This window comes from Poecile atricapillus, chromosome 11, assembly GCF_030490865.1.
Source record: "Poecile atricapillus isolate bPoeAtr1 chromosome 11, bPoeAtr1.hap1, whole genome shotgun sequence".
NCBI lineage: Eukaryota > Metazoa > Chordata > Aves > Passeriformes > Paridae > Poecile > Poecile atricapillus.
In genome coordinates, this window is record NC_081259.1 from 5,044,283 (window position 1) to 5,067,468 (window position 23,186).

General features: G+C 39.5%; 1 long non-coding RNA gene across 3 annotated transcripts in view; it reads left to right on the forward strand.

Moving 5' to 3' along the window:
• Positions 1–778: 778 nt before the first annotated feature.
• Positions 779–23,186, forward strand: part of LOC131583104 (uncharacterized) — a 65,567-nt gene continuing 43,159 nt past the window's right edge. Inside the window, exons 1-4 of one of the 3 annotated variants that reach the window (XR_009278444.1) lie at positions 779–830; positions 3,655–3,783; positions 8,727–8,811; positions 16,682–16,794. This is a non-coding gene — a long non-coding RNA (uncharacterized LOC131583104). The remainder of the gene's footprint in view (positions 831–3,654; positions 3,784–8,726; positions 8,812–16,681; positions 16,795–23,186) is intronic. The other 2 variants (XR_009278445.1, XR_009278446.1) reach the window with 2 other exon arrangements.

The following is a 23,186-nucleotide window of genomic DNA, read 5'->3' on the forward strand; positions in this document are numbered from 1 at the left end:
TTCATTTTATTCCACCTTTCAGTCTTATGGATTTTTTCTTCTGCCTTTTTTTTCCTCTTCTCACCCTCTCTTTATATTTAGCTTAAATGTGGGGAGTTTTAAGTATCTATAACTTCGTGGAAAACCAATAGGACTGAAAATGATCAGCATTCATCATATACTTCAATTAAATTTAATTAAAGAATGCTAAAAACAATACGTAAAAGTGTATGATCAGTGTCTATATAATTCTTTCTCCCTCATGCTTTAAGTTGTTTGTAGGCAGAATCAGGTTATAAAAAGTTAAGAGTCAACTGTAAAAATCAGATCTCTGAGAAAACATGCTGGGAAGAGAAAAAAGAGACAACAAACCTAACTAAAAAAAAAAAAAAAAAAAATTAAAAAAAAAAATAGAATCAAACAACCCTAACACATTCCTGCTGTCTGCTTGACAGCACTAATCTTTTCCTGTAAGATACAACGTGTTGTAACTTTACACCAAGGTATTTCCCCACTGCCAGGCTCAGTTTGGGGTGCACAAATGTGCACACACATACACACATGTGCACCCACACGTGCATCCCCTGGCAGATGAGAGTCAGCAAGAGGGAGAAAGTGTGTGTCACACCCTCTAAATTCAGGTGGCCTCAAGCAGTGCCATATAATCCCAGCCTCAATTAAACTTTCCAAGGTCAGTGGTGTTCTACCAGGTCAGACATAAATAAGTCAGGTGAGAGTCCTAGGGCACTGAAAAGCCATATTTATTCTTTATCCACAGTTCATAGCTATCAAATGAAGCCTAACAGAGAGAGAGGGAGAGAGAGAGTCTGGCTCTCAGAGCTGCTTCTGTTGTAAGTATTTTTTTTTAAAGAAAAAAACATAGTTCTGGCTCACCCCTGCCTCAGAATTACCTAAAACTTCACTGTGACTGTGGAAGTTTTGGAAAGCCAAAGGAAGAGATTTTAATTCAGCAACAATTATGATTAATTTATTCAAGTGAGAGTAACTCAGTTGTGCTGAAGATCTTTTTTTTATAAGAGGTAATTATTCTTTTAAAATTTGAGAACAGATGCCACCATAAACCCCTCTTGAATTGAGATATACAGATTTCATGTACTGATTCAGCCAGTAATTAAAACGGGCCAATATTGAACAGTCTATTGGGTTTGTAAACACAATATTTAATTTTCTCTTGTTTTGGGAGAGCAGAGGAAAGGATAGGGAGAATATATCTTAGCTCAAAAGTGTTAAATAAAGACTGTGGACTTTCTCTGGCTTCTCTGGGTGTCAGACCCATTGAGAAGAGTTATCACATTCTGAGAAAGTAATTAAGGACAGTTGAGGTCCACTGATTTCTGTACTGTCTGAAGAACTAAGTGAATTTTCTAGGCCTCTATGACTAATAACCAAATTAATATATATGTTTTAATAAACCAACATACCACAAGTCTGCCCTGCTGTACTGCTTAGTATTTTAGAGGTAGAGTTTCGACTTGAGGCATTTGACCTTTCTCATATTATTGTTCAAGAGGGAAAAAACAAAAAAGAAAAAAAATTTTGAGAGCTATTTTAGGGAGAATTACTAAAACCAAAAAGAAAATCATTCTCCAAATTCTCACTTGTCTACCTCAGGAAAAAAAAAAAATAAAATGCAAGTACTGTTGTATTTTAAGGCTCATAAGCAGAAAGTGTAAGTGCTTTTTTTAAGAGGGTACAGAGGTCTGGAGCTGGTTTTGTTCTGTTGACCTAACTTGATTTACACCAGTTTACACAGTTGAGAAACTGATACATTAATGCTGCTGGGAAAGTCATCTCACACCTTTGGTTTGTTTTTCCTTATTTAATCTTTTTTCATTATTGAGATATGGTGATCTGTTAAGCATGATAAGATATATATATCTTTTTTTAATGGCTTTCACTCTTCTGTTGAGAAATAATTTTGAGAGTGCAATTAAGTAATAACAAAAATAAATTTCCAGATATCTTTGTGAATATTAGTGCTAGCTTTTATTTAGTATATATAAGGAGATCACATCATTAATTATTGCAAATATTCAGACAGTGGATACTTATACACATGGTTTTGAATCACTGAATATATACAAGAGTAACTTTTAATCTGTGAAATATTCAAACACATGTATAATCAGACATTTATCTTCTTACAATAACTTGCAATCAGGGAATGGAAAAAATAGTAGGTGATTAGCATGTCCAGACACATAATGATGAGTGTTGATTGGTTAAAGTGAGCACTTTCCAAACAAAGAAAAGTATTTGTCAAAACTGTTATACAATTTGGGATACATTTGCTATATTCATTGTCAGGCAGCTGTATTAGTGATTCTGATTCAGAGAATTTGAAGATAAAATTAAAAAAAGCACAGGCATTAGGGAGAGTTTATGGTGGACAAAGTGCCCCAGAAATGTATTTATAGAAATATCAGTTCTATTTAATAGGCATTAATATTAGAAATCATTTCAGTGCTCGGTGGCAATTAGTGTATGTGTTGAAGTCTCTGCTTCTGTGCCTCTGGTTTTAACATCTGTAAGTATGAGGGAAAATCTTGACAAATGTTTCTGAAGGTTTTATGTTCTCTTTATCCCAGCACTGGATTGCAATCTGTGTTGTGCCCACTGCAATAACAGGAGAATTGGGATCAGATAACCGCTTCCACAGATTAGATGTGAAGAAAGGGTGTTACAACAACATACCCACTTCCTCTTAGCTTTTAACCATGCTCTGTGTTTCAGTGACAGGACAAGGGGGGGGGAAAGGAAAATTTATCATTTTGCTACATCTATTTCTATCAGTTTCCCCAGCCAGCCCTCAAATACGTGTCTTAGTGGTGAATACGTTACACGACTCTTTCTTGAGGGAAGGAATTAAAGCAAACCTCAAGCAATCAATGCCCTAAGAAATTTCACTAAGAGCTGGACTAAAAGGTGATTAAATGAAGCTGAATCCAAGAACACATTTTCCCTGCAAGGAAAGGATAAAATGTCCCTTTAAGGCTAAGTTGATATAAATGTATATAGAATTTTTAAATATAACTCCCACCTCACCGAAGCACTCAATCTTAAATACTGGCACGTAGGAAGGCCATGGAAACTCCTTCAGCTGGAGGGTCTTTTTCAAAACTTCAAATTCTGAAAAGGCTTAACAGACTTTTTGATAATTTACAGTCATCTCCACCATGCTAGACATACTAATTAAGGGTTATGAGCCAAGTGCTTTTTCCAGGTCCAACTTAGATTAGTTACAACATCCAGAGTAATTAATTGGAAAGAAAAGAGGAGGACATTAAAGAGGGCATTCTAAAGCTCAACATTTTGCATTGCACCTGTGTGTTCTGTTCTCCATCTATTCAGAATGAGTACTTGAAGTCAGTGGCTGAAAAGAAAGTAAATGATCATAAAGTTTTCTTGTGAGGAGATTCTCAGCCTGAGGAAGCAGCACCGCAGCAGGGAAATTGAACAACTCTTGATCTTTCATGGATGTGGATAAAGTCACTTCTGAGGGGAGAGGATAAAGTGAGGAAACATGTGTTGTCTGACTGTCATGTGAAAAGTAGCAGGAAGAGATTTTTGGTCCTCAGAAGAGGGATTTTAGACTCTTATAACTGAATTCATTGTGCTCCTAACCATGTTTCATGTCTTGTTTCCCCCATTTAGCAAAGTTGGATAATGATTTACTTTTGGTGCAGCCTGGAGTGAGAAAGAAATTGGTAATGAATGGCCTTTTTCCACTCTCCAGAGTGCTTCAGTGTCTAAAAAGTCCCAGAGGTTCCCCCAGAAGTTCAGGTAGGGATTGTTCTACTGGCCAAAACCTTTGCTCTAGATCACTCCATCCTCAGGATGCATCTACCATCATGGTCAGGATGCAGGAATTGTTCTATGCACCAGCCAGGCTTTCCAGAACAGCTTTTGGGTACATTTATGATACTGCACTGGAATCAGATGTGTGTGGAAAACAGGACATGTTTCATAATTCCTCACACACAGTGCACAGGGACAAAAGGTAAAAAAAAATAAATTCATTATTATTTTTGTTTTTCTATAGTTTTTTACACATCTCATGTTATATGATTGACCAAAGCCAACGACAATAAAGTTATATAAATATTTTGTAGGTCTCTAAAGATTCATGACTTTCTGTACAGTAACAATGTTCTTGATGTTGTTGCACTGTCTGGAGCTAATGTTCTGATTAATGCATGTTTTGCTTCCTGATTTAAGAAATAGCTTATGGCTAAAAATCCTTAGATGCTCTCTGACTTATTGCATCTTCTTCTCTATTTTTTCCCCCTCTTTTCTTTCCAGCTTCTTATTCCTATATATGTGTATAATATAAATATGTGTTTGGAAATCTGTCAGCTTTAGAGATATCCCTGATGCAATACTATTATGAGATGTCTCTCAAGACTGGTATTTGTATAGAAAAATGAGTTTTTGTTAGACCACATTTGTGAATCTATCACAATGGGGGGGTGGTACTCCATTCAGTGTGTGTTGTTTGTCAAAACAACAACAAGCAAATGTGGCCACATCATTTACAGGCTTGTGGGGGACAGGAGGGAGGCTGCTTCTCCTGCTGTTAAAACAGCATGAAATTCAGGGTGATCTGTCACAAGCACAGCACAGAAGTGTCACCTGCAGCTCTGCTTTCCCAGGCAGTGGGGGATGTGTTTGGGAAGGCAGGGGGTGTGGTGGGGGTACTCCTTGGACCAAGTACCTGAAGGATCTGCAGGGAACAACCTCTTGGAACGTGACCTAACTCAGTCCTCTGGTCCCAGTCTGAGCCCCACAGCCAGCAGCAGAAGGCTGGCTTAGGTTGTCTCCTTGGCTTTTCAGAGAGGTGGCTGGGGTAGAGGACAGGATTGTGAACTCTTAGCCAGAAATACAGAATATAGTTCTGTTCTTTACACCCTCTCCTTGGGCAGCAGCGCCAATGGAAACTGCTGTGCTTCTACAGGGCAATCAGTGTTCGATTTTCCTTCCAATTTCCTCATACCAAGTGTTTATGGTGATGACTTTAGTTTTAACTCAGAAAGCAATGCAGTAAAAAATGGTCTTTCCCAAAAAAATTTGTTCGCAAAGGGCTTTGTTAAGGGTAAACCAAATATATTTCCTCTGCTACAGGGGCTGCCCACAGATACAATATATTTTATATTTTTGAGGTCTGTTTACCAGTTAGCCAGTTAATCCTCTGGTCCCTTCGACTGAACTTGCTGGAGGAGTGGTGTGCAAAAGAAAGTGCCCACTTTGTTTTTATCTGCCAAGCTGTAAACCACCTACTTGTGTCCTTTTGTGTCTTTTGTGAAGCCTGTTAATAGCTGTTACTGCTAATTGCTGTGCTTAGCTCGCTGTGTTCATCTCTGGGCAGGAACCAGGGAGATCAAAGAGCAGGATACTCCATAAAGTCTTGCAGTGTTCATCCCGCAGCTCTAATTCACCTGCACATGGCTGAGACACCACACAGGGCTGGTACAAAACATCCAAAAACAGATGGAGAGAGAAAAATTGAGTTTATTTCAGACAAACATTTGAACTGCTTCAGCTGTAGATTCAAAATGTAGATTTAAGATGAAATGTTTTGCACTGCTTTGAAGCAGGCCAGTGCCTTTAGAGGCTGTCCTGAGACCTCTGTTATCTAAAGCAGACTATGAGGGATGATCATTTTTTCCTTTTCTTGAAAAAGCAGTCTAATAGAAACACATGACTCAACAAAACTTTCCAAGTCATGATGCTTCAGTCCTTCAGCAGATTAAAACCCACAAAATGCATTGGTCCATTCCCTCAAGATTGTAACAAATTTTTATCAGCTCTTTATTGGAAGTGATATAAAAATCCTAAAAATATATATTGTTCCATTAAATTAGAGCTGAAGGATCAAGAGCTTTCTCAGCATCCAACATGTCTGAAAATACAAGTGCCTCAGAGGTGAAAACACTCACCCATTTCTATGAAGGGCTTCCAATCTGATGTTACATTGGAAACTCCCTCCTTCCACCTTCCCCTGACTTAGAAGTGGGGGCCCTGGCATTATTGTGGAAATTCCAAAGAGCTGTAGATATTCCCAAACACAGAAAGGCCTCCCTGAGGCCTTTCTTCAGACTTAAATGTTGGATTCTGACAGGAGACATGCCAATGTTGCTGAGCTGCATTGGCCATGCACACTCTTTGAGGGAGAAATGATTGTCCCATCAATGATTTGGGTAACAAATTCATCTCCTGCAGAATGGAGACTATATTTATATGATCCTTAAATAATTTTAGGTTGAGAATATCAGCCATGTTATCAGCTTTGACACAACTTTGGACTTCAATAGGCCTTAAGGCTGTTTTGTTAAATTTTGTAAGAAAGTCTTCATTTCATGTTTTTGTGCAAAATATATTAAGAATCTAAATATGTTTCCTCATGATGGTCTCTTGCTTAATAGTATTCACCAGATCTCTGGCATGTTATTACGGATTTCCTGCTCGTGTTAGCTGTAGATTTTTGTCTCTGCTCTGATGGATTGTTGATACAAAATTACCAGCTGATGTTTATCCACAGACATAGGAATAACAGTATTATTAACTATTCCTATATATATTTTGTGTCATTATGACTGTAAGGGCTTGTCTGAATAATAAAGATTCCCTTGAGTGGGACTCACTAGGGTAAATGACTGTTTAATAAAGACAGATAATGTAGATGAATCATTTTGACTACTTAGAGGAGCAATTGTGCTAAAAACTCCTAACTTACACAAAGTCCTTCTGAACACATTAGGGGTCAAATCCTGCCCCTTGAGATCATTGTAACATTGCTGCTGAGTAGAAAAGGGCTGAGGTCTCACTTCAGGAGCAGGGACAAAATTTTTGCAATGGGAACTTGATTTCCTTATGTGGGTGAAACGCTCAAATGCCACCATTATTTAAACACTAAGACTGTAAGTAGCATAAAAACATTAAAAACATGCCTACATAAATGTCTGTATTCTGTCTTCATATGTTGAAATATGTGTTTAAAATAGATTTCTGCCAAATTATATGGCTTAGCTCTCTCTTCTTCATGATGTGATACTTCATGGTACACTGAAAGAATAAGAATATGAGTTTATTAAGTTTACTCAGAAAACTATTCAGTCATCTGTATGAGCTCTTGGAGCTATGTCAACATTTTCTTGAAAGATATCTGAGATTATTTGATGTTTACTTTTTTAAGTACAGTATTTGTGAGTAAAAGTGCACAAGAACATTTTATTACATTTTAAATGTAATTCCTGATCCCAGGGTGCTGTCTATATAAATCTGAACAAACCTACGAAATCACTATCTATATTAGATCAGCAAATCCTCTCAGTCCCAGAACTGGTCAATGTGTTAAGAATAAGAGGCAAAAGTGAAATTCCTTGGTAATAAAACTTCTGAGCCTTGACAACTGTGAAGTAATGCTATTTCTTGCAGCATTGCCTAGACCTTTCAAAGTGCACTACTCTTTATTATATGCCTTTCCTCTGCCCCTAAACCTTCACTTCTAAAGTGCACATCTCGCAGGTAACTAGTATATAATGTACTTTTCAATCAACCTCCTAATTCACTCAATGTAGCATGAGTTTTAGATAAACCAGGAAGATGTGAAATACAGAATAAAAGGTTTAGATTGTATGATGCCACTCACCTGTTTTAAATCTTTTGCTATCTGTGCAAAAAATACGGAAAGAGTTCTCCTTCAGGATAATTCAGTGTGGCCCAGCTCTTCTCCCAGGCAGCAATGACAACAGCTCCCAGCATTTCTGCAAGGTCCTGCTCCTGATCTTCAGGGAGATTTACACTTTTTTTCCAGCTTGTTCTCTCCCAGGCTCTTGCCAGGCCTGATGTAGGTGACACAATTTTGCCTCCCTTGGATCCATCAGCTCTGTGGGGACAATTTTTCCCATCAAGTCCCAGTACCTGTGCTGGCATTGTTCTGTCCTCACTCTGACATGCTTCTGTGTTCCAGCCTGGAGTGGAAGTGAGCAGCACTAGGAAGGCTGAGATGGTTTTGCTTTTGTGCAGCCTCCTTGGTTTCATGGAGCAAGAATTTCCTAAAGGTAAAACACAGGGTGAACCAGATTTCATCATTAGAGTGGAACAAGGAGATTCATAAGGTGCAGGTCTCCTAATTACCAGATTTCCCATAAATTATGTAAACTTTATATATAAATCCCCTGAAGTGAAGAACCTAAACACAACATTAAAATTTGTGTTGTGGTTTGAAAGCAGATCCAAGGTTTTGCAGGGTAATTGGCTGCTGCTCTTATTGTTTATGCTTGCACACACAGGCTATGGTGGGCTTGTCTCTGCTGGCAGTGTGGATAGGTTTAATTTTACTCTGATCAAGGCAAAATACCTTGCTGAGAGGTATTTTGGTTCTACATCATGCTCAGGTTCTACATCATGCTAATAAACTATGTGGCTCTCGGACAAGAGATGCTTTCCATCTGGCAAGTCGAGAGCATGGGCTTGAGTAGGATTTCAGTTGTGTGCAGAAATCCCTGTGGATGTGACCCTAAGTTTTTGAGGGGCCTAATACATGAGATAAATATATGACAAAAAACATTGACCCATCTAGAGAACACACGGTCCAGAATTAATAATCACAGGGTTCATGGACTTACTTAAAGGCAAGGAGCAGTGAGTGATTATGTACACAGATTTGCTTCCTTTTTATTTTTATTTATTTTTTCCTTTTTTTTTTTTCTCTGTCCTTGAGTCAGGCTAATCTTCACTGCACAAGGTAGAGCATGGCAAATATGGAAACATCTGTGTTATGCAAATTCCTCTGGAATGGTTGAATGACAGGTAAGTGACTGAATTTTGGAGCTGTTCCAGGTAGAGTGAATCAACAGTTTCCAGCAAGTCAATCCAGCAAAAATCTGCAGGGTTCCTTTTGATGCATACAGAGCTGTGAGCTTCTATGTTGACTGCTTTCAGCTGAAACCAGAAACAGTTTAAAAAAATAAAAAAAATTATTTAGACTTTAGAGGTACTGAGATATCTAAAGGACAGACTGAATTTAGCCTGAGATTTCTGCTCCAAGTTTCCAGCAAGCTTGCCTGTGATAAGTTTTCCTCCCTCCCTCTTGTGTTACTCCCTTGGACATCCCTAGGGAGACATATGAGTGTGTCCTGGAGCATTTTGATCCTCTCCATGGAGAGGGGAGCTCCCCACGTGAGCCCAGGGCTGCACAGGCCTCTCTCTCACTGTGTGAGCTGAGGGAGAAGATTCCAGCCCTTAGACATCAGAAACTTCCCAATCTGCTCTGTGAGAATGAGATGAGGATGAAGATTTGTGAGAATTCTTGGCACTGGGTGCTGCAGGACCCTACACCACCAGTCTCACCCTAAAAACACCAGCTCTGCATTGCTATGGACAACAGATGGGGAGGGCTGAGGAACAAATCCTGCCAAGTAGTTCTCCTGTTTCAAGAAGTTGTAGTGCTTCCCTTATGGATGGATGTGCTGCTAGCTGGTATCAGAACTCATGGGATTAACATTTCATACCCATAATATTGAAATAAATTGGAAACATGGCTTTGGAGAAATAAAAGTGCAGTTATACAAAGAGTAGCATGATGATATTTTAAATGTAGTCTTGGCCCAATCAAGAATCCTTATAATTTAATTTTCACTGGTCAGAGATCTTTTTCTGCCAAATATTTTACATTTCTTAGATCTGATTAATTGTAAACGTGCTGAAATGCTCTCTGCTACTGCTGCTGCCTCTGATTCATTGGTGACCTGTAGAAAGAGGCAACACATGCTTATTGTTAAAGGAAAAAAAAAAAAAAGAACAGAAGGATCATCTATTGCTCAGATGAAAGACAGAGACAAAATAACCAATCTGTAATGCAGATTTATTAATAGTCATTCACTGGTTTTCACTGAAATACTCTTCACGTAACCTTGACTTTATTAAGTAGTCCTTAAGGTGCATTTTGAAGACAGATAATGAGTTTGGGGAATAGTCTTATCTACATCAAGCTAATCTTTAACAGCTTGGAAGGGAACTAGCAGAAACTTTTCCACTTTAAGTGACATAGCCATGTTCAAATCAAGCCTTTTAAAATGTCATTTTAATAGAAGAGTTTACAGGCATTTTTAATCGCTACGCTTCATAGAGGAATATTATTTAAATGAAGAAGATAGAAAAAGTTATTGAGTTTTTAATAGTGTTAATGGGACTGGAGACAAGTGAGTGGTGTTGGGGCAGCAGGAATGCTGCTGTGGTGGAGTGGCACTTAGTGTCTTGATTAACAAAGACAAGGCAGCTCTTGCTTGAAAAAATAACTTCTTTCACAGCGGCTGTTGCTTTAAAAGGCAGGGCCAGGGTGAAGGCAGGGGTTTTGAGTGATATTTGGGTGCTAAACCTCCACATGTAACCTTGTCCAACTCCCACAAGCAGAAGCTCCCAAGAGCTCCTGACCCTTTGCTGGCACAAGGTTGTGTGTGTGAGCGGGAGAGGGATGAAAAAGAGAAACTAAAAGGAAAATGAGCAGAGAGTTGTTATTTTAGAATGAGCTCAGATTTACAGCAACTGTACTTTCCCTTCCGTTTCCAGCATGCCCTGGAAAATAGTTTCACTTTTCCTGCATTGTGTGTAAAGCCCCAGAGGTGTTTGTCCCCCAAAGGCACACAGCAGCCTTTTCCTCCAGCTCATGTACAGAGTTGCTCACACCTCAGGCTGAGTTTTAATCTGCTGGTACAGGCAGATGAGTTACACCAACCCTCTTCTGCTGATTCCAGTTGGCTTAGCTCATTTTGTTTAGCTTGCTTTATTGTTTGGGCATTAAATGTCCCAGCTCTCCCAAGTGCACACATTTGGTTTCTGACTAATGCACGGCCTCCGTCAGAGAGACAGCGTTTGTCATTTAGAATCCAGCATGACTTGGAGTCAGGTTGTGACTCAGATACCACAAACTATACACAGAATAGACCACAAATTCCTCCAGTAAGACTGAACAAGGCTTTCTGAGAAGCCACTTCCTCCTCTGGTTGTAGCCAAACCCTGACTGACAGGTAGCAAATAACCATCGGGGTTTTGAGTGGCAGTTTTTTCTCCTACTTCTTGTTAAAATTTTTGTCTGCTGAATTCATGGCTGTTTAAAGCCCTGGCTTTTTGTGAACAGTGCTTTTTGGCTAGATGTGGCTGTAGAAATCTTGGTTGGTTTTTCTGGAAATGTAGGCATCCACTGACTGAGCTCTGAGGCTGGGGATTCTGAGAGGACACTGAATGTGAAGGCAAAACTCAGCCTGACCCATCTGGATTCCCCTGAGCTGCAGCTGCAGCTCTCTTGTGCTTTGTCCACAAACCCATAAATCGGCTGGGTTTGTTCTAAAGGTTCCTGAACTTTGGCAAAACCTTTTGATGAACCTGCTGGGGGCTGGAGAGGGGGGAGGCAAGGGATGGGACCAGGGCTCCGGTGTGGGGAGGTTTGCAAGGAAACTTGAAACCAGGTGAGATTCCCAAAGTGTTTCCTTGGGCTGCAGACATGCAGGCAGCTCTCATTTGAAAACAGAACTGGGGTTAACAAATCTGCTAACAAGCCTCACACACTTTCTGACCAGTAGTAAATCCCAGCTCGATTTATTACTGAACACAGCACTTTGGCCTAAGTCCTCAGTGTCATTTGCAAGTGGGAACAAGTCACATTCTTAAATTCAAGTGAGAAAACTGGTTGAGAGAATCAGATGGGCAGCAGGCCTTTGATTTAACTTCTCTTTTACTTTCTCTTTTTAAAAAAATTTCATTTAATGAAACAAGAGAATTCATCTGCCAACACGCTATTCTGTGCTCTTTTGTCAATAGAAAAGTTGTTTTGCTAATGGTTATCTGTCTGCAAGTCCTTGACCTGCTTGTAAACACATTTCTGCAGGAAAACCCCAGGCCATGGCCTCGAGCATTTACGTCAACAAGAAGAGATAAAGTGACCAAAACTTAACCTGATCTGGCCTGGAGTGCCCTCTACTGCCCCTTGACCAAATACTTCCCCAATCTGTGTCCTTCTGAAAGGAACAGATTGTTGTGTAAGAAGTATTACCTGGAATGAAATCAATTCTGGGAGCCTGGCTGCTTCCTCCTTTCCCCCAGCTCGTGGTCAAAGCCTGTTGAATTGCTGGAGGTTAAGGAATAAAGTCAGGGCTGGTTTTGGTAGCAGGGCAGGCGTTTTCCCCAGGATCACCCCTTTGTCCCCACGGCAGCGCCCGGCTGTGTTCTGTCATGCCACGTTAAACACATCACCTTCCGAGCCTGCGACAAACGCCGCAAAACTCAACCAGCCCATCGAGCTGCTTTTAAAAGCCATTTGCTGATCCCCAGGGATTTGTTCTGGATCCACACAGCACAAACCAAGGCTGTGACACAGCCAGGATTTGGGGAGTCACTAAAATGGGGGAGAGGTCCCGGATTTTGGTGCGGTGCTGCAAGGCAGGCACTGGTGGAGCTGCAGTGATGGGATGACACGAGCATCCCAGTTTGGCCACTGCATCCACTCCTGGAGGCTGGGGTGAAAGCTGGCTGTAGCCAAAGACATTTCCAGGGGAGAACTGACACCAAATACTCCTGTGAAGCAAGGAATATATCTATATGCTCTTTTTGATAAGAGCTGGGCTTTAGAGGTGCTTCCCAGAGAAGAAATATACACTATGGAAAACTTGTACTGAGAACATAAAGGAGAAAATTATTATTATAATTATATTGTTCAAAGCAAAATAGTTTTATTTAATGATGAAAATCCATGCTTGATTTTGGATGCTTCTTAACAAACCAAAACCAAATGACCTACAAATGGATAATGAAATGCTACTACTGCTGATTCACAACTTCCTTATGCTCATTCTCCAGTTGTTCAGGGTGAACTGGGCTGCAAATCAGTCTTTTCTTATCCAGTTCTGATATCTCTAGTTGATCTCTGCACGTGAAACTGTACATGACAGACCAAAAACTCTCTTAGTGTGTAAATCTGGGGGAGAAGGGGGAAAGCAAAGCTTAAGGAAGAGGCTCAGTTGAGATGATGTTGCTGCATTTTGGTGCTGAGGGTCTCTTGGATGCTGGCAGGTTTGCAGGGCTCACCAGGCATGGTGGATGAAGTGTCCACCCCTAGACAGTGTTCAGGCCATGAAGCTGAAATCTGTGCTCTGAAGCATCTCCCACTTCTCCTGAAGGAAGCTTTTTGCCTTTATCTGCCCCTTTTGTTGGTAGATGCAATCTGAGGTGGGTTTCCTGTCAGCATCTCACAGACTTCTACCAAGTGTTGGGAGGGCAGTGAAATCCTTTAGGTTTAATTCCAGTGGGGTTATTTCCATAGGATAAAGCTGTTTTCTAGTTTTTTATGCATTTAACCTTGTTTTACCAATGCAAGGCAGTTATAGTTCCAGTTTTGCATAATGGGATTAATTCACAAACTTTCATCTAAATTGGACAGAAACTTTCAATGTTGGCTAAGAGAAAGTATCATTTCAGCTATTCCGACAGAAAATCAAACTTTGGGGAACAAAGTAGATTTTCTTTTCTTTTTCTATAGAAAGCATCTACTTAAGGAAAAGTGATTTTATTTTTCCAGTAGGAAATATTTCCTCTCCTAAATTGAAAATGTAAATTTTAACCTTGCTTAATAATTCAAAATAATTGCTCCTTTTTTAAATTTTCTTACAACATTTCTTTATTTCTCTGCTTCTAAAATTCAACAGGACTTTGAAGATGAACACAGATTTGACAGGCATCTTTTCAGATTGAAAAGATTGTTTTTATGGTGATGAAAACTTGTCTTCCTCACTAAGTACAAAGCTGTGTAATCAAAGAAAGGTGAAGGGCTGGCTGAATCTATTCAGTATTCTCAGTTACTTTCCAAACCAAACTTCTGAATGCATGTTAGTTATTCAGATTAAGTCATACTCCCAAACTCCCTCCAGGTTCTGCACTGGAGATGATATTTATACAGCACTAATAGAGAAAACTTGTGTTTCAAAAAATAATTCCCAAGTAAACCAAAGCTGGGCTCAGCAGATGTATCAGGGGAAGTTTCAGGGAAGTCTGACTATCTTTTGTTGCTACAAAGGCCAGCTTCAATTTAATTCTTAACCTCTCAATATTGCAAGGGAGGAAGCTTTAAAAGCATTAAGTGACCCATATCAATATTTCTGCTCCTAATCAAAATATGCATACTCTTTTTGTTCCAAAATTTGCCAGAATTAATTGATGTTGAAGTTTTAAACTGACTTTTCATAACGGAGCATTTTACCAATTTTAAATTTGTGAAAATTTTCCTGTCTTGGAGCTTTCATTTCAGTCTAGAGCTGTGGAACTTCTAGAAATTTCAGATCATTCATTGGATGGGACACATCAGGCTCCAGTGAATATCAGGCTCATATTACTGAATGTGAAAATGAAGTGAGTTCTTGCTATGGCTTAGAGCAAGAATAAATATTAGTAACAGCAGTGCTCAGATTCTTCAGCTGAAATCAGCATATCTTATGGTCTAAAATGTGCTTCATATTTAGAATCAGATGGGAGAAAGGACACACTTTTCTCTGCATGTCTCTGTCTTTTTTTACACTGATCAGTCCATCATTTATCCATAATCTTTCTAACACAGTGATTTGGTGACCTATTAGAAATAGTAACCCTGCAAGCATGAAACTGTACCTGGGCTTTTTTCATACAGGCTGATGCACTCATATATATCTGTGTGTCAATATATACTGGCTGACATAACAAATATTTTTGGTTTTAGAAATAAGAGGATTTTCCTTGGGGACTGTAAGTAGATTCAAAGGATATTCTCAGGTATCTGACTGTATTTCACTGTGATATTCATATTGTCAATAGTGGGACCTTTCAGTGGAAATTGGGGCTTTTTCTGTAAACATAATAATATTTCTGGATGGTGAAATATACAGTAAATGTTAAACAAGAAAAGAACTAAATTGCAGACTATTCCCTGGTCAGCAAAACTCACCCATTATTTTTCAGTTTGCTGAATCTGTAGTTTTTACATTTTTTTTAAAACTGTGACTTTTCAGATTCATGAGGGTAGCATAGGTAATCTTCATATTTATAAGGACACACTGTCAACTTGCTTTTCATAATTTATAAACTCTTTTTTTTTATTATTCCTTTTCCCTGTTGGAAGCCTGAAACTGGCATGTTTCCTTAATAGAGCTGGGAAGAAACTCTGCATTTTTGCTCAGGGAGATGAGTTCTCAGAAATAAGCTATCTGTGCTTCATGCAAAGGAGCAGTGTCTGAGTTGGCTGAGTAGGGCTGGAATTAGTGCTGTAGGGTCTATTTTGCAAGTGTGTGCATGCTTTAGATTTTCAAGTTGCAACTTGCATTTTGGCTTGGTGAGGGATTTGTCAATACATTACAGCTTTGTGTGTCTTTGTTGATGTGAGCTGGATGAATGTTCATTGCCTTGTTAGGCTGGACTCTTGCCTTTAACTGTCCCAACTGACCTCTTCTCCCCATTGCTTTCTTCACAACATCTCTCACATTCCCAGCTCCTGCTGTGTGCTCCTGGCACGGTGAGAACTGATATTTTCCTTCTGCCCTTGCATTGATTGGCAAGGACATGCATCCCTTATTCCAAGGTGAAATGAAAGTGGTTTGATAGCCATTTCCTCTTTCCCTTTGGAATTTCACTGAATTACTTTTCCAGGGGGTTTATAAAAGTAAATATTTCAGGCATTTAGGTTAACCTTGCTCCTGGGCTCCTGGAAGTGGGTAGAAACATTTCTGTGCTTTCAGAATTGATCCCAGAATTTGCAAGAGGCCAAGTTTGCTTTCAGAAATAATTCACGGTGTTGATGCTGATTTATAAAACACTATGAAATTTAGTGACTGGGTACTCTAAATACCATCTCTGGGCATGCTAGTCACTATTATGGCAGATAAAATCTGTTTGGAATTACTTTTAATGGCTGTTTGAATTTAAAAAGCTGGTAAGGATTGATTCAAATTGAAGGTCATGAACTCCTTTACCCATTTCCCCTTATTGGCTCAACAAGGGTCCTATTTCATGATCTGTTAGCCATGATGCAACTCATCTGTTTAGTTGAGAAGGTGCTGATATGAGCAATTAAGCTAAAGTGGCATTGGGGAAGAACCTGTTAATATCTGGTAGCGTATCGTTGATTCTGTCCGTCCATCTGCCAGTCTCTCCCCCATAAGTTTCCAACTTGCTGGTTAGTTTCAGCAAAATTTGGCACAGGAGTTGAGGTATTTATTACTGCTATGATGCTAAATGTTTTTGGAGAACTTACAGCTGGTGAAAGGGAGAGTTCTCATGCTGGAAGGAAGGACAACTCAGGCAGTGCAGACACGCTGTGGGACTGTTTAGAGCTGGATTATTGTGTCATGGTGATTTAGACAAAGTCTAGGACGTGCTTGAAGAGACTTGGAATCATTAGTACCACTGCTCATAGAATATCTCTTTATTTCTATCTTGAAAAACTTGAAGAGGGCCTGGACCACATATGTGCCACTTAAGTCCTTTTACAAGGTTGGATTTCCTTCAGCAATATCCCAAGGAAATAATATGTTTGTGAAGTCTAATACTGTTGATATTCCTTTTGGATGCCCTGCCCTGTGAAACCTGAGGGTAAATCACTTCAGAAAAAAAGCTCTGTGTGAGAGGTAATCTAAACATTTTTTTTTTTTCTTCTTGATATGCTTAGAGTCCATCCTGAGCTCTCCTGCAGGATTACAGCAGATCCTGACCCTGTTGACCTGGTATCAACCCTCTTCTGTAAGCTGGGCACAGCAGAAGAGGAGGAGGAGGACAGATACTGTGAGTGGCTTAGGGGCTTAGATGCAGTGGGATCTGAGCATCAGCACCAGTTGAAAGGATCAAAGGGGGTCTGTGACTCTCTAACCATGCTAATTAATGGAAGAAGTGGTATTTGGTCTTCATTATGGACTTTAAGAAAGGAAAAAAAGAGAAGTCAAGTTTTTTGTCCTGTGGTAAAGCACTGAGCAAAGCTGGTGAAAGCAACAGAGCTGTCTCCATTAGGTTTTCAGCAGCATTTCAAGAGGATGGAGTCACTTATGAAGCCACGCTTAGGCAGCACTTCCTTAAAATTAAATGTCTGATAAATGCTGATACTGCCTGTTCTGAATTCCTAATACACTTCTAGACAGAGCAGGGCCTTGCTAAGTTTTCCAGTGCTCATGGCATTGAAGAACCTTTAAGTAAGGGACTCCCTGGGTTTCTCCTGTACCATCTACTTTGGATGTAGGCTTGAGTCCAGAGGAGGTAATTTCTCTTACCAGCTCAGGCATCACCAAATGCTTTCCATTTAAATATCTCTGGGCTGCTACAGAGGTAAATAGGAGGCCACTGAGCAGGACTCACATCGGCAGCAACCTGGGGACCAGAGCCCTGATGGGCAGAGGGAGCAATAAGAGCATTTTAGGGACATTTCTGCTTTAGATGCTTAATTAGCTCTTAAAATGGGGCATGTTAACCTCTCTTCTGAATCCTGAACAGCCTTTCCTAATCTCTGACCCTTGCTTTAACTCTTTTGGATACTGCTTAAATTTGGAAGGAAATCATTGGTTACAGGAGGCTTTACCTTAGACATGGGCCAGGTTCTGACAGAGGGTTCACCTGCTTATTGTCTTTGTATGTCTACATGATAAGCATATCTCTACCTACCCACATGATATGTACAAATATATATGTCCAGGCCATAAAGACTGCAGTGCAGTAATTACAGTTCTTATTTATTTAACTATGCTTTTCTACTAGCAGTCTGCATGAATTTGGAGTTTTTGTAAATGTATGTTTATGTACACCAGAGGATCATCAGGTTTTAACTAAACAAACAAAAAAATCGTGGAAAAATATATTTTCTGTGGAAATACCTGCTTTTCTTTGAAAACGGGAAATATTTTTTTTTTTTAATTTGCTTTACGTGTCTTCCTATGCATTTTGCTAAATGCGAGGTGTTTGAGAGAGGAAAATCTTACACTGACTTTAATTTTGAAATATTTTCTTTCACTAAGTTTTCAATGAATGTGACTTCATACCTGGAAGTGTCTGCCATGACTCTATTTGTGACTGCTGCTTGATGTGCTTATGCTGTGGTGTGCATATGTTTGTTTTAAACTACAATAGTGGTATGGACCAAAACTGCTAATGGTGTGATTTTCATCATGGTTTCACTACAGAACACGAGAGCATGTGTGATCATCGGGCATTCAAACAGTGAAATGTGTAAAGCTATTTTTCCATAATTGGTCCCAGGGCAAGGGGTTGATCTCATGTATAAAAGCCTCCAGATATGCTCTTGGTATGGCTTCTAATTAGGGAACCAGGAAAGAACTGAACTTTGGAAACTGTGATGAGTCCATTCCTTTAAAAAAAAAGGAAATAATCACTTTGACCTTGAACTCCAAAAGGCCCTGAAATCAACTGATTTTACTCTTTAAGCTCCTTAACAAGCATGGGGATTAGAGACGAGCTGTGTAGAACGGTTCATATTAGATATAAACGATAATGGACAATAGAAATTCATCTGTGAGCTCAGCACAGGCATCCTGTGCAAATTCCATTTCCCCAAGATATGTGATACCATGTTACAGTGTTATATACACCACTGATAACAACATGACTTCATCAGGTGGGAAGAGACAGAAGAAAACTCAATAGCAGCAGGGAGATGCAACTTTAAGAGATGTCCAATCCTGTTCTAATCCAAGTCAGTTTTAATAACCACAGCCAGGTGTATAAAAGGTCAAATATAATCACCTTTCTACCTTGTGTGGTGAATAAATCATCTGTTTAGCTGTTTATTTCAAGTGTGATGAAATTCCCCTCCCTGACAAAAAAATAAAACTTATGAGAGGAATAAACCTACTATAGACTGAAACTGCACATTTCAGTGGTTTTCCATCTGTCCACAGCTAAACAAGGAAGGGATGCTGCTGTAACTCAAAAAAAAAAACCAACAATTTCTTTGGTGATTTCATTCTGGCAAGTTTTTTTAATTCTTTCTTTTCCTCTCTCTTCCAAGAAAAGCTGAAAAAACCCAAGTTGCTCTGAAAAAGGGGATCTCATCTTGAAATGGAAAAGTGCATCACATTTTCAGGAGAAAAGGAAGGAAGTGTGAAAAACACCTGGATGAGGAGAGGAGCTGATATAACTGAAATAATTGGTGGATTTTATTTGATAAATGTAACCCACTCAACAGTTGCCATCACCCCAAGAATATACTGATTTCCTATGCAGATCTTTAAAATAATTTCCTTTATGAAAATCATACCTGCTGAAATAATTTATCAAATTTATTTTAAAAGGCACCTCCTAGACTTATTATTGGTATTGAAGGGTGAATGATATGGCTACAGGCTACTGCCTACCATGAAAACTAGTAAGAAATGATGTTGCAAAATCCTTTCCCTCTTCTGTTCCTCAAAATTTGTTATTTTATTTCACTTTTCCTCGTTTCAGTCTGTGTGGCCTGGCAGACCTACTGGAACCAAGCCTGCAATAATATTGTCTCAGTGAGCTGATAGGTGTGAGGGCACCTGCAGGCAGATAAAATGTGTTTCTGTTTGTATCAGAATCTGCTATTGAGAACTCCAAATTGTCATGATTTCAGGACAATCTGCAATTTTCCCCTGAATGACTTGGAAAGCGGGGAAGCAAAATTAAAAAGAAAATCAACTCCATGCTTTTTCATTAGTTCTGGCAGCTTCCCCTAGAAACACACCCATACTCAGCAGTATCATTCTTTATTTAGCTCTGAACAGACTGGAGGACCTTAGTGAATTCTTTCTCCCTCCTCCTTTGCAGATAATAGCAATGATGCTGCCACATATTTTGCAAAGTGCTCTTTTCTGGAGCTGAGATCGAGTTACATCCAATGTGATAGACCCCACTGGCAGCCGCGTGTTCTTAGCGGAGACATTCCATTACCATGCCAAGTTATTTTTAATTCTATCTGGTTTTTTAATTTATTTTTTTTTTTTAAACCAATGCATAAAAGAAAGCTATTGAGTTGCTCAGTCAATGTTAGTTTATTATTGCTTACCCAAGTGTTTAATAAACCTATCCCAACCCTGGACGTAGCTTTAAATACTTCATTGACTGTAACAAAGCAGATTTTTCCTATCAGACCAAAGTGGCTCTATAAACTATAATTAAGCACTAATTATGAGCTCTACTGGTCAGATAACAGAAGGCAAGGTCCATTGTGCTACTGGCAGAACCAGCAATTAAAGGAGATTATTGTTGTCAGAAATAGAATAAAACAAACAAAGGAAAAATTTGGGAGGAGGGGAAGATTTGCAACTGACCTGAGTAAACTTTATCTCGTTTGTGGCTTTGGGAGACTATGACATCATGAACGTGAAGAACCCAATATATGATGACATAGAACAGATGTAATAAGTTCCTCTGGAAAATCCACAGGTTTTTTTGATAACAGGTTGTACAGTCAGGTTCTGCTTGGCTCCACTTTCCTACATTGAAAGCCAATCCCTTACAGTCCAAACCAGAAGTTGTATGTCTAGAACAAAAATATTTTCAAGGAAAATATTGTCTCAGTGCTATTTTTTACTTGTTCTTATAAAGCATTCAAAGCCAGAGAGTGCTTAAGAAGTAGAAAATGGGCTCATGGGCTTAAGAAGTAGAAAATGGAATTGAAGCTGAATGAAGACTAGATTCAGTCGCTGGGAAGGAGGGGAAAGACCCTCTACAACAGGTGAAAAGGAAGTGCGGTTTTATAAATTTGTTCCATTTTAACGTGACTGGCTTCTTTTCGCTTACTCCGTTTTTACACTGGCTTAACTTGATTGGCTCCAGTGGAGTTTTCAATTATGCCAGATCCCACTGAAGTGTTATTAGCAGACTGCTTGGAATTTCTCTTGAAAGTCTGAAAGTGTTTCTGAGTTAACAATATACTCTTCCCCTTTCCCCCTTTGAAATAAAACGTTAACTCTGCAGAAAACCTTGATGTCCTGTTGAAACAGAATGCTCAAACACCGAAATGATTTGACTTTTCACATACAAATTTTAAATTTCCATGGAAAATAGAGTTTCCAGTTACCTCTGGTGATTGGTATGCTAGTCACAGTTCATGTATTCCTAGACCTGATACAGACATTCAAGGGAGCCAAAAGTTCTTTATACACACACACACAGGCATATTACAGCTTCCTGGAACACTCTTTAGGCTTTCAGGTGATGGCTGGGAATGTGGCCAATATCAGAAGGTAAAGGGCAAAAGAAAGCCATGAGAATGGAAATGACAATATTTCTTAGGAGCAGGCAGGTGCTTTTGCCCCTGACTCATGGTTGTACCTAAAACTCGCAACACTGCTCTCTCCTGATTTTTATTTGTTTTTTTCCTTTTTGAAAGCAATTTGCATCTTTGGGAGAAAAAAAAAAAGGGATTAATAAATTTCAAATGTTCCCGGTGCTTCTGTGCCAACTGGCACTGGAGGGGGCCTGTAACCTTGCCCAAATGCACTATATATAATTATTAATTAGAAAGCAACCTGGGAAGCAATGATCCTCTCCCCCAGCACAAACCAGAGGAACTTTACTGAACTCACCGTAGGAAAGAAAATTGGTTTTCCTAGGTCACACTTGGGAGCAAACTTTATTTTGCTTTGACTAGTGGTTCGCTATCCAGAGTGGAATTATGGGAATTAATTGGAATAACTTGGGTGCTCATTTTATAAATCAGCTGGCAGAACTCCTGCCGTAATTAATGGGTCCGACTGGCAGGTTTCCACAAACACACACCCATTTCCCAGTGATTTCCACTGTGAATACATGCATTTTGAAGGAGCTCAACTTGCAAAGGGACATATTTAAGAGTTTATAACTGTCCCAATGACAGCAAGTTCTAATTTAAAACTCCTGTGTAATACTTGTTAGGAAGTTTTAATATCAAAAGGGCAGCCAAGGTCTTCCATGAGAAATTTCTAGACAGTGAAAGAAACTAATCCTTTTTAGTGATGTTTGGCTTCTTCTCTGCAGTAGCTGATCTCTGATTTCATATTTTATATCCATGGTTTGTTAATGAAATTTTCTCCTTTAAAGAGTAACCAGGCGGATAAGAAAAAAATAGCTGATACTTTGCAGTAAACGTTTGAAGTGAAATTCAAGTAGCAGCCTGAGGCTCACAGTATGTAGAACCAACTACCAAAGTTTTAGAGGGGTGGTTAATCTATTTTTCCTTCTCAGGGGACCTCTGCTGTATTAAATTCTTTGGTTGAAGGGAAGCAGTCAGGTTGGCATTAGAACTGACTTTGCAATTTACATCATTTGAAAAGGGATTAGTGAATTTAACATGTTCTTGGTGTCCCTGTGCCAGCTGGCACTGACAGGGGTCTGTTACATCACCCATTTCCACCACAGGGCTACCTGAAAGGTGTCATCAGTCCTGCTTCAAAGAGAACAGGAAATTTGGCAGCAGGAAAGTGTTAATGTCCAAAGGTGGTGGCACCACTGCTGTTTATGGTGCACACAGGGAAGACAGGTTTGCTCCAAGCTCATCCCTGGATGTGTTGTTCAGGCTCTTCTTACCTGGCACTCAGGTTCATGAAGATTTAATAGTACTTCAAAATGCCCTCTTATATGTGAGGCCACATCCTCCACAGCAGCTCCAGAGTGGAAGGGTGAGCTGGATCTCACCAGACATTCAGAGCCACAAACGTGGATTTCCCCTCTGAATTTTATCTTGTTCTAAGCTAGCCTTCTAGTTTAGTCATTAGCAGTTTTAGTCTGTCTGTAGACCGTGGAGAAGAAAATGTCATTTGACTGGACAATTAATTACATCTGACATAGGACACATTTACCTCCACATGTCCTGTGACCATGGAACCAGACTGACTGTTGTCACTGGAAAAATACACTTTCTGATAACTTAGAACTGTGCTGTCAAAAGGGCAACTTTTGTCCGTGGTCTACTGAAAGAACCCAGACAATTTCCTTTGCTTGGAAGGCTGTGTCAGTGGCAAACTTGAAGTCTTCTAGAAATCATTGCTGGAGTAGAGCTTCAGATTTTCATCTGAAGAGCCCAAAATCATCCAGTAAGAAACACAAGCATACAGATTCTACATGGGTAGGATCTGGAAGTCCAGAGGTTTCTTGGAGTGCAGAACAATGCCAATTTTCAGCAAAATATTCTGTGTTTCTTCAGTGTGGACTCTGGAAAATTTTTTTAG